The sequence below is a fragment of the Pteronotus mesoamericanus genome, unplaced genomic scaffold, assembly GCF_021234165.1.
Source record: "Pteronotus mesoamericanus isolate MK-2021 breed Mesoamerican mustached bat unplaced genomic scaffold, CSHL_Meso_final scaffold_125, whole genome shotgun sequence".
Lineage (NCBI taxonomy): Eukaryota > Metazoa > Chordata > Mammalia > Chiroptera > Mormoopidae > Pteronotus > Pteronotus mesoamericanus.
Genome location: NW_026555304.1, coordinates 518,124 through 530,071, shown reverse-complemented (window position 1 = coordinate 530,071; position 11,948 = coordinate 518,124). Strand labels below are relative to the sequence as shown.

The window sequence follows — 11,948 nt, the reverse complement described above, 5'->3', positions numbered from 1 at the left end:
AATCTATTCAACAAAGTAAACTAACGAACAAAATAAACCACAGGCATGGAAGCATGGACCAGAGTGAAAGTGACCAGAGTGGATGGCAAAGGAGGACAATGGTGGAAAGAAGGGGTAAGGACTCTACAAAGAATATGTATGAATGACTCATGGACATGGACAACAGAGTGGGAATTGACTCTGGGAGCAGGTGGAGGGGTGGTATGGGTGGAGGACACAAAGCGGGAAAAATTGGAAGAACTGTAATAGAATAAATATGATTAAAAAATTAAAAAATAAATAAAAATTAAAAAAATGCACAAAGAGCCCTGGCTGGTGTGGCTAAGTGGATTGAGTGCTGGCCTGCAAAACAAAGGGTCACGGGTTCGATCCCCAGTCATGGCACATGTCTGGGTTGTGGGCCAGGTCCCCAGTATGGGGAGGTGAGAGGCAACCACATATTGATGTTTCTCTTCCTCTCTTTCTCCTTCCTTTCCCCTCTCTCTAGAAATAAATATTTTAGAAAATGCACAAAGAATAACAGCACACATTATTAAACCTAGTCACCCAGAATCAGTTTGCTTCATTTTTTTGGACAAAAGAAATAAAGCATTGAAGATAAAATGTAAGTCTGCATTTTTCTCTCTTCAATCTAATTCCCTTCTTCGGACATGGCCAACAGCTGTCATGGATTTGATGTGTACTCTTTCAGTTATGGTGATTAATATGGGTTCTGTGGGACTTCATTTATAAATATAGTATAATAGTGTATATTTAGTTCTGCAACTGGCTTTTTTCTACTCTGCAATGATTTTGAATTTTTATCTACAATCATTTACCCTTTGAAAAATACTGAGCTATTTTATGTGTTTCATTTGAATACCTACCTTTTATCTTGCTACTATTCCTACTGTTGAACATTTAGGTTCTTCCTGTTTTATTTTTTACTATTGCAAACAATGCTATTTTGCTCCCTGTCATTACAACATTTTATTAAGTGTTTCATATACATTTTAAAGTCCATTAAATTCCTTTAATTTACAATCTTTCATTTGGCAAATTGAAGTTTTGTCATAAATTTTTAAAAAATTATGTTTACACCTTTGAAGACAGAACATGAGCAGGACCTGTAAACACACAGGAGGGAGGACTGGCAGCTTGTCCTTTCCTGTGGCTTGGGGTGGGGGAGGTGGATGGGGGTGCAGAAAGCACACTCAGTATTTGAGGGGTAGGTACACAGGTCAGTGCAAGGGGGAGTCCATTACAGAACATTCCCTGGAGGCTTGTTCTATTCCCAGTACCGTTCAGGATGCTTGGGTATAGTACAAGACAAGACTGAAAAATGAAATTCAAATCTAAACTGTACAATAATGATGTAATAATCCGAGTTTAAAGAGAAGAAACAGGAGGGAAGGCGAAGAGGTAGGTTCCCTGAAAAAGCAAAGGCCCAGGCAGGGCTGAAAATCTAGGTGGGGTTTAGCGAGAAAGGAGGGCTTGATGGACCAACCACCAGGCACTGGAAAGGTTGTTGAAGTCATCTGTAGGTAATGACTTTCATCAGTGTTTTTTTCGAGATTAACATTTAAACATTTCACAAGAGTTAATGAAAAAGGAAATTGAGTTGGCTTTTAAAATGATAGTAGTCCTCAGCATCAGGGGGCACAATGTAATGTTACGTTGAGGATTTGGTGTCCTGTGTTATTTGTGCTCCCTGTCACTGCACACGTCCTGGTACCAACTCCATCGTCCCTAGCGCATACAGTCCGGCAGCTGAGATGTCACTTGCTGGCGAATATCACTACACCTTTGTGTACATCATACAACACTTCTTGTGCACAAAACGAGTAAGGGACCGCGCGCGATTAAGTTAAACAGATTAAATTTGGGCGTTTAACTGACGTCCTTCTCTGTGACTTGCTTCCTGACCTGGAAGCTGTGTGTCCCCCTCTGCACTCACTTTCGGTGGCTGACACCAACTTGGTGGCTCCCTCACGCCTATTACCTTCCTGTCCGCCTCGACGCTGGGTGAGACGCTCGAAAGGACAGTGGCCTTAGGTAAAGTAACCGACTCGTACTGAACACCGGGAGAGCTGGGCCAGGGGGTCGGGTAGGCGGGGACAGTGCCGGACCGCAGGTGGCGGCGGGACCAGGAAGCGCGGGTGGGGCGGGCCGAGCGTGACGTGCGGTCACGTGACGGCCATGGAATGCCAACAATGTAGCGAATGTCCCACTTGGGTCTGTCTGCGCGTCGGAGCGGCGGCACGAGTACCCGGGAAGATGGAGCCGCCGCCGTCCGCGCTGCCGCCCGGGACGCCCGGGTCCCTGCGGGGCCACCACCCGCTGCAGCCACCGGCGCCCGGTCCCCCGGCGCGCGAGGCCTCAGAGTCACGGGTGAGGGCGCCCCTACGTCGGTAGACGGCGCCGAGGTAAGGCGGGCGGGTAGGGGCTGGGAAATTGCGCTCCGGGGCCTCGCCTGAATCCGCCGCCGAAACGTCGTAGTCGCGGTCGCGGTCGCGGTCGCGGTCGCCGTGGCGGGCCCGAGCCCGCAGTTGGGGAGGGCGGCGCCTCTTTGTTGCGCGGGGCGGGCCTACAAAGGAAGGCGTCAGCGCGGGGCCCGCCTCCACTGAAGTGCGGGACTCGTTCCCTCCCTGGGCAGCGCCGTCGTACGTCCCCTCCCCCCTCGAGCCGCGCAGTCGCACGTCCCCTCTTCTCCTCTTGGGATAGCGCCGTCTGTTTTCCTCTTCCCCGCCCCCTCCCTCAAGGCATCGCCGGCTCCCCGAGTATTCCGTCCTCGAGGCCGCGGCGCCGGTTCCGGGTCATCGGCGGCCGCTAGGGACTCGGGGCTGGTCTCTGACGCGGCTTTAAGCGACTTAACCCGCCGGCCTTGGGAGGGTGGGCTCTGCTGTGCTCCACAGCGTCCCCTGCGCTTCCCCGCGTGCCTCATCTGGGACGGCGGGAATGGCGTTCCCGTCGGCAACGTGCTCGCGTGCACAGACTCGACTGTTGCGGTGGTCCCACGTCCCAGTGCCCAGGAAGATGGAAACACCTTCCCGCGCCGAGTAGGGTCCCGGTTCTTCAGCTGCAGGCCTTCCGCTCCGAGACCCTCCAGTGACAAGTCCTCTCTTGCTGGGATAACCGTGGAAGGACACGTTGTTTGTGGATCTGCTTCTGTTGACAAAGTTTTAAAGGAGAACTTTGGTGTTTTCACCCACGTATGGGACATAAGTGAGAGTGTTCTGAATGTCACAGGAATCCTGACTTCTTAGAATAGTTTAACTCTCACTTGTAAACCACAGGTTCAGTCGGCAGGTAAAACCCAAGTGCCCAACGGACCTCTTCCCAGAGCAGTCAGCCAATATGTACATTTTTAAGGGAGAGTTGCTGCACATTTTACCAAGAAACCTGAATGTACTGTAATTTGAATGAAAAGTCACAAAATATGTGTGATCTTCATACAGATATTCTTTTGAAATTTTTACTTGGTAGCTGAGGAGACTTCTTTAGTAATGGAGAAGTAACTAACCAGTGGCTGATTATTAGGAAATTTTGTGAAATCTCTGCTTTAGTTTCTGCGTGAGGCATCACTGTTTTTGATGCCAAATCAAGAGACTGAGCAGTTTTATCTTTCATGTTTTTTCTTTAGCAACTGTTACAATAAGGTAGAAACGGAAAAATCTTCCAAAATAAGAATGCAAAGTCTGTTTTAAATGATAATTAACAAGATACTGTGTTAGTTTCATACAGTTGGTCTCATTATCCAGGTAATATAGAGTACTGTTTATTGAATAAATCAGCATGTCTTTCAAATTAAAGATGCTGAATATTAATAAACCTCCAAATGTCAAGCAATATAAAGTGGTACATGACCAAAAGACATCATGCAGAATTACTACAGTGAATTACTAGAATCATGGCATTTTAGAACTGGAAGGGACCCTTCTAGACTTTCTATCCAGTTTGAAATGCAGGGTCCTGCAGAAGTAATGCCTATTTGAGTGTGGTTGGTAGGGAAACAATATGGGTGTAATAATTTATAGTTTTAATTTGAATGTTTCACCTAAAATGTCATATGGTGTGCTTGAGTGTGATATTGTCATGTTACAGAATTACATGCTTATGATTTTGTAATAAAAGATTTTGTAATGAAGAGGTGTTATTTGTGCTGGACCCTGTCGTTTGACTCAAGTGTAAATTGGAGCTGTACACCCTTCTTAGCAAATCACAGGGTTGGTGGGAGGGACTTTCTTTCGGTGGGAGGAGAATGCTTTTACAATAAGATGCAGCGTTATATTAAATGCTGTATTGTAAATTGCCAGCTCTGGGCTCCTAAATGTGTGTGTGGGTGTGTGTGTGGGTGTGGGTGGGGGAAGTGTTGAAGCTGATAAATTGGCTGTAAACACACGCGAAGGATTTTGGGAAACTTTGGAGGGAGGAGGTGTTCTGCTTTGTGCTGGAAAATCCAGACCAGCAGTTTTTTTTTGAAAAACTACTTTTAGTTTTTGTTATAATAAGGCGAAACTTCTAAAAATTATTCACTGCTGTCTTTTTAAAAATTGTGGGCTTGAAATACAGAAGATAACTTATTTTGTCTTGGTTTTGTAAATAATTTACTTTGTAAATCTGTAACAAGAAGCAAAATACCCTATCAACAGAATGAAGGGTTGAGCTTGATAATCCCTGCAGTGACTTAACTTCCAGCTCAAAAAATTCTCTGAATTTCTTTCCTTTTCAAAAAGCCTGTTGCTTAGTCATTTCTCTCAACAGAACTGGGCCCACAAATTGCACAGTTTGGGAGGGTTACCATCCCATTTGCTGGGTGGGTGCAGCCCCATGAATTTGGGCTTTATTGCGTAGAGCACCTGTGTGTGGCTCTCTCGAGTTTGAAGGTAGCCAGCTTGGGCCATTAGTTTCACTACTAGTCAGCTGTTCTGTTAGTACGTTGAAGGCTAATGTTATCAGATTTATAGTTTAATTTTGAAAGTCTTATTAAAACAAGAAAATGTTGGAAATAATGGTTATCATGCTAAAATTAGGATGGAAATTTGACATTACGTACTGTTTGCCATTTATTGCACGAAAACTTTATGTTACTTACCATCTAGACCGTGCCAACTTAATTGTGACAGGTGATTTTAAGTTAATTCCATGACCTGGTGGCTCAGTTGGTTGGATCATCGTTCTGTACATCAAAAAGATTGTGGGTTCGATCCCTGGTCAGGGGCATATGGAAGGCAACTGATCAATGTTCCTCTCTCACATTGATGTTTCTCTCTGAAAAATCAATAAACATATCCTTGGGTGAGAACTAAAAAAATTTTGTTAATTGCATACTTTTTGTTTGTGTGCTAATATTTGATATTCATAGGAATTTTTCTGGAGGACAAATGAAAAATCTTATTTTTAGTACCAGTGGTTGGTACTTATTTTTAACTAATGAGTACAACACTGTGGCATAAGCAGATCCTAAAACTTCTAAGTTAGCTAGATGGTAAGGATCTTCTTAAGAATAAAAGTTGGCTTTTGAATAGAGTGGGCCTCCCTTTGGAGCCTCCAGGCAGTTTCCTTGAGCAGGAATGCTAAAGACCAGCATGTTCTATTATTAATTAACTCCATCACACCTCATGAGTCTCACTCCAGTGTTTTCCTTAAATGGTCTCAGATAGTACCTGCTCACTTCTCAACAGTATCTGCCTGTTGGTCTTCCTCTCTTGTTTGAGCCTTTTCACAGGAAGTTCCAGATTCCAAGAATACCTTCACACTTCATCCAGTCAACTCCTTAGCTTTTCCAGTTTTGGTGAAATGCTCCTCTCTAGGTTTTCTCCAAATAGGCACATGCCTTTGGAAAGTCACGGTATTACTTCTCTGTTCTAACTCCCTACCTGAGGTACACCTGAAACTTGGGGGGAAGGGTGTACAGGAGGCAGGGCTCTCTCAAAGTCTGAAAGACCACTCTTGCTGGGGTATGGAGTAGAATACAAGGAGACCCATCATCCTGTACCTGTTATCATATGGATATCACATACAAAGCTAATAGAGGATGTGGTGGTTTGCTTTTCCTCTAGATTGTAAGGTTTATTTAGAGATGAGACTTGTTCTATCTGTGTGAGACCTCATAATGTCCAGCAGAGTATTTGACACACATGGCACTTCTAAGCCCACTGCAATGACATTGTTTATTGGAGAGTTTTTCTGGATTCTTAAGAGGAATGTAATCACTTATTTCCTCAGAAGTCCTCATTGTGATGGTTAGCTCTTGTGTGGTTTCGGGGCCTGGACAGTCCTGGGAGGTACATTAGCCTGGTGGCTTATGGCTCTGACACTCTAGCATGGGGCAGGAGTCCTGGCCTATCTGCCTGATTTAGTCTCATCTTTGCTAGGTAATTATAGTAAGGATATGATTTAAAGAATAAGTGGAATTTTAGGTCCAAGAAAATCTGTTTTTAAAAATGCCAGTGGGTTCATTAGTGCAGGTCCTGTGAAACACTGGTTTGGTTGGTTCTTTGATTGGTGCTTGATGTGTGTTGGCATCCAGTGTAGGTTCACAATGCACTGGAGGAATTGAGAATAAAAATTCTTGAACACTTGATAGTATTTTCTAGAACTGGACTGAGAATTAGGATTGGGTTGGGTATGGCCAAATTAAGGGATGCTTAACATATTGCTCTCACATTTGTTTTTACATGAGCCACCTATACTAAGAGTAAGATTTCGTACTTATCTCGGCTCCAGATTTGAAAATGAGGTGTTTCTGTTCTGTGAGTTGTATTATAGTTTTAAAATCCCAATGTCTTGTAGTTTCTTTTAAAGTATATTTAAATTAGTTGATGATGTCAAAGAAATGTCCAAAGTTAGATTTATTTTGCTTGAAACCCCCATTTTTTAAACTTCACATCAATGAAGCCTTATGGTCATATTTATAAAATTTGTGATGAGAAAATATCCATATGTTACCTCTTATGAAATGATACAGTAGCGCGTGAGAGTGGCTCATTTCCAGCTGCAATCTCAATTTGATGAGTATTCTCATGAAAAATCTTTCAGAAGTTTGTAATTGGGTCATGAAAGCCACTGTCTTAAAGCTGAAGTGTAAAAGCAAGGTCTCAAGCTGAGAAAATACTTTCATTCTTTATGAAACCAGGAAGGTTTCATCCTTTCCAAATGATTTGGGCAAAAGCACAGTTTGCCTATAGGTGCTGTTTTACATGTTCACTTAAAAGGGCGGGTCCAAACCTTTGGTATTCCTATTAGACTGGAGGGAGATGGAAAGAGAATGAGAATGGGGCATGGTGCCCTCTTCCCTCCACACAAGGAGCCCTCCCAGTAGTGGGTTTAAGGGATGTCATTGAATAATTCTCCCAACTTTTTTGTATGTCTGAAATATTTTATTATAAAATGCTGGGGCAGGGGCAGAAAAAAAACATCAGGACACCTGACCTGGATTCTGTTTAGGGGAGCATGCACTTGGTATTTCTCAGTTCAGGCATAAACACAGACATCACAGAAATGTGTCACCTGTGCTGGTTGGCTTTATAACTGGAATGTCTGTGTGACATGTGCGCTGCAAGAGTGGGGCTCAGTGGAAGCCTGGCCCCACTGTGTATCTCAGCGTCCTGGCAGGGATGTGACACTGTGCTCGAGAGTGTGTGTGTGGTGCCATGCAGTTAGGCTTCACTCTGCCAGGGCACTCTGCACCCGGTCCCACGGTCCAGTCTTTTCATTGTGTAGCTAATTTTCTAGAGGAAACCATTGTGCAAACACTGGTTAGCTAAGTGTGAATAGTTAGGCAATTTTTTTAATCAAGGTAAAATATAATATTGATTATTTTAACCATTCATAAGTGTGCTGTTCGCTGGCATGAAGTACATCGCATTGTTTTTGCAACACCACCAGGCTCTGTACTCAGAACTTCTTTTTCATCCCAAACAAAAGCTCTGTACCCATTAAACAGTAATTCCCCATTACCCTTGCCCCTGGTGATCTTCATTTCATTTTGTCTCTATGAGTTTGACTTCTCTGGGTGCCTCATGTAAGTGGATTCAAACAATATGTGTCCTCCCATGTTTGGTTTATTTTATTGAGCATAATGTCCTCAAGGTCCAACCATGTTGAAACATCATAGTTATCAGAGTATACTAGTTACCTGTAAGCTTCACTTACAAACATTTCATTTGGACTGCATCTGAAACTTCAGAGCGAGCATGCTACTTCCTGAGTGCCTTTCGTGTACCCAAATATGTGCTCAGTGCTCTCCTGCATCCTTTCTTTAGACTGCCTCCGTGGTAGGGTTTATCACGGATTCATGACTGAGGTGACAGACTCACAGGAGTAGTTGACTACAGGTATTGGTGTAACAAGATGCTTCCTTGGCCTGCGGGCCTGTGTGACAGGCAGAGTAGGTGCTCCTGCCCTCACAGCCCTTGCAGTTCCGGCGATTCAGGAGGACATAGGCGCATCAGTCATCCCGTACTGTGCTCGTGCTGGAGGGACAATGAGTGAACAGTGCCACTCAGATGGGGGGGGAGGGCAAGAGAACCATTTTGATGAAGGGATTTTTAGAATTCCAGGAGTATAAGTGAGTGCAGCAGGGAGGGGAATTTGTTCTGAGCAGAGAGAACGGTCTTGCCAAGTTCCAGACGTAAGGGAGAATTTGATGCGTTTAACTTGCCCAGGATCACCCAGCTTGAATTTGGTTCTGGTTGCTCGGGAGACAGGCAGCTCCTTGACGCTCAGATTCTGCTTGGAACAGAGCACCTTAGGCCTAGCTGCAGGCACCTTTCAAACAGTAAGTCTAATGACTTCAGCTTTTCCTCACTGCTTTTCTCTCTCTCAAGTAAAAAGAAAGATACTTTAACTTTTTTTTTTAAGTCCTCACTGGAGGACATGCTTAGAGGGAAAGGAAGGAGAGGGAGGGAGAGAAACATTGATTAGTTGCCTCCTGCATGTGCCCCTGAAGGGACCAAACTGGAATGTGGCTGTGAGCCCTAACTGGGAATGGAACCTGTGACCTTTTGGTTTACAGACAACACTCCAACCAACTGAACCTCACCGCCCAGGGCGAATCTTTAACTTTTTAAGTATTGTTGTCATGTACTCATTTAAAGAGGAGTCACTTGGAGTTAACATGAAATACTTCTGTTTCTTTGTTCACTTTAGTACCTTTCTCACTAAGCCCATCTGCATTTTGCCCTGGTCTTAACTCCTCACTTGATTAAAGGCTTTTTGTTGAGCCCAGAACTTATTAGAAATTCCAATCATTGGCTACTGTATTGTGCATTACAGATGAGCTTGATGTCACTTGCACTGTCAAGTAGATAGAGCAAAGCTTGTCAGTGAGTAGGAAACTGAAGCTCAGAGAGGTGCAGTGTGAGAGCTGGGCAGAAGCCAGACTCCCAACCTTCAGCTGTTTTATTTTTACAGTGAAACAGCCATCTTCTGAATTGGCCTCCCTTAGTCTTGTCCTCACTTCCCAATAGCTGCCCTCCTCCATCCACAGTCTGTTGCTATCTTGAAGGTCCCTGGTCATCTCACTCAGAGAAGGCACCACCATCAGCTCTGGTTCCTAAACCAGAAATGGGCTTCATCTTTCAAGCCTTTCTCTAATGAGTGAACACCACCAAATTCTGTAGATTTCCACCCTTTAAGCACTACTGAATCTCTTTCTTCTCTCTACCCTCTATCTGCTATTTCAGATGCCATAATTCTTTTGGCAAAATTTGATTGTCACTTGTATTATACTATATTTAAATAATTGATTTATGTGTCTGTCTTTCTCATCTTCAACCATGAGCTCCTTAAAGTTAGAGGCTAGTCATTCTTTTCTGCATCCCCAAGACCTAGGAACAGGACCACCTTCTATGAGTGTTCACATTGTGCACTGCTCAAGGGCCTTGCACGTAAAAGGGTATGCTTCATATCACACAGGTACTTATCTGAGGGCATGGCCAACCCACGTGGAGACCCTGGGCCACTAGCAAAAGACCTGAGCAGCAGTAGAGAGTCAGTGACACCTGTGTCATGCACACGTTTGAGTGAACACATGTGATCACACTCCTCCCGTGTGACTGTACTAAGGCCATTACTTTTTCTCCTGTGCCTCAGAGGTCTAGTTCCTTCTCTCCCTCAGCTGGAGCATGTGTGTGTGATGGATGGTGACATGTGTTGTCAGGGTTTGTCTAAGAGTGGGCCAGTCTGCTGGTCTGCTGCCCACAGGACTCTGGAAGGCTCCCAGGGCCAGAGCTGCTCATGATGTACAATAATATGATAAAACAATTTGCTTGAGGCAGGAGTACCTTTTTATAATCCCACAAAGGCACTACATGAACTACTAGGAGCTCTGCCTATAGCTACACAGAAAATATTTGATATGATTTTGGAGCTGATCACTCACTCCTCAACTCCTCATAACTCGAGCTAGAGCCATATGGGCATCAGCAGCCTTAAGGCAGCAGCACAGTATCCAGCAGCACCAGAAGAGGATCAACCCAAATGTCTTTCCATAGCAGAATGGTTAAGTTTGGTACAGTTGTGATGTGGAATGTTACTCAGCAATGGAAAACGGCAGACTACTTCCACATACCACATGAATAAATAACCAACATAATGTTGAACAAAATCAGCCAGACACAGAGTACAAACCATGTATATCCATGGATATAAAGTTCAAAAACTGGTCAAACTAATCCTGGTGTTAGAAGTTGTGAGGGTAGTTCCTGGAGGCATTGGTGTGTGGGGGTAGGAGCCTTGGGTTGTACTGATGGACTCCTTGACCCAGATGCTATTTGTTAGAGTGTGCTCTTCGTGAACATTTGTCCATCTTATGTTTTGTGCACTTAATACATTACTCCTACCTCCCCCAAAAGCCTCACTGCTGTTCCTGCTTTCAATAGCTCCTTTTCAGAGTGAATTACAGGGAGAATGTTCAAGCCTCAGAATCAGTTGGCACCTCCTTCCTTTGCTGGCCCTGACTCTCCTGTGTCTGCTGGTGAGGTCAGGCAGCAAGGACATTCCAGGTCCTGGTTCTGATTTCCTCACAGCTCTTTTTTTCTTTGACATGGGCCATCTCTTGTGGGTCTTGCCCTTTCTTAGCTCTTTCTCTTTAACCTGCTGGTGTCACTTGATTGTCACTGACTACTGCTCTCCCACTCTCACCTAACAGCTCCATTTTATGGCTGTGTAGTCAGGTCACTTGCTGGGTAAATGTCCCATGTGCTGGTGGCTCCCCATCTGTCTTTACGCCCAGACCCTGAGTCAAGGTGTAACTGGCTCCTGAATCTGACCCGCCTTGCTTCTGTGGTGTTGCTGATCCTCACCCAGGTTTCATTATCTACCTCTAGTGCTGTGGTTTTCCCTTCCAGGCCACCTTCTGGCTGGCTACCAGACTCATCTCCCTAAGGGGTACTTCTGGCTATGTCAGTCTTTAGCTTAACTGCAAACAGCGGTTCCCCGTCTTCTGCAGAGTGCAGCCCCTGTGCACCTCTTGTTCTCATGCCTCCTGTGCTCTTCAGGAAGAGCCTCCAGTCCCCAGATCTTAAGGTTGTGGATGGGTGGGTAGTGCCTGCAGATTCCTTCATATTCCTTTGCTCAGTTGTCTCTGCTGTTCCCTCTGGCTCGAAATCCATTCTTCAGTACCCTCAGATTTGGTTATTTCTGCTTCAAAGCACTTTCCATCTGTTAGATGATTTTTTCCCCTCCTTTTGGACATTTCTTTTTCTTTGAAGCTGTTTGTTTGCCCACCACATCCTCACCTCTCACTTGATTATGAACTTGGGGAAGGCAGAGCTTTGTTCTTGTTTTCCCTGGCAGTGCCAGAGGTTTAGGCATTTAGTAAGTGTAGATAGTGGGTGGGTGGGATAGATCAGTGGATGGTCTGGTGCAGGGGAGTATGAGGGATATGAACACAATTGCTTAGTGTCAGGCCCCTCCTTTGCATTGATTGTTTATTGTGAAAATAGTATTATTTATATCTTCTC

General features: G+C 44.6%; 1 protein-coding gene across 1 annotated transcript in view; it reads left to right on the top strand.

The window, feature by feature from the left end:
- Nucleotides 1-2,197: 2,197 nt before the first annotated feature.
- The window catches only part of LATS2 (large tumor suppressor kinase 2), a 76,873-nt gene continuing 67,122 nt past the window's right edge, over nt 2,198-11,948 (top strand). The window contains exon 1 of the mRNA XM_054587982.1: nt 2,198-2,405. The gene's annotated coding sequence lies outside the window, so the exon portion shown is untranslated. The remainder of the gene's footprint in view (nt 2,406-11,948) is intronic.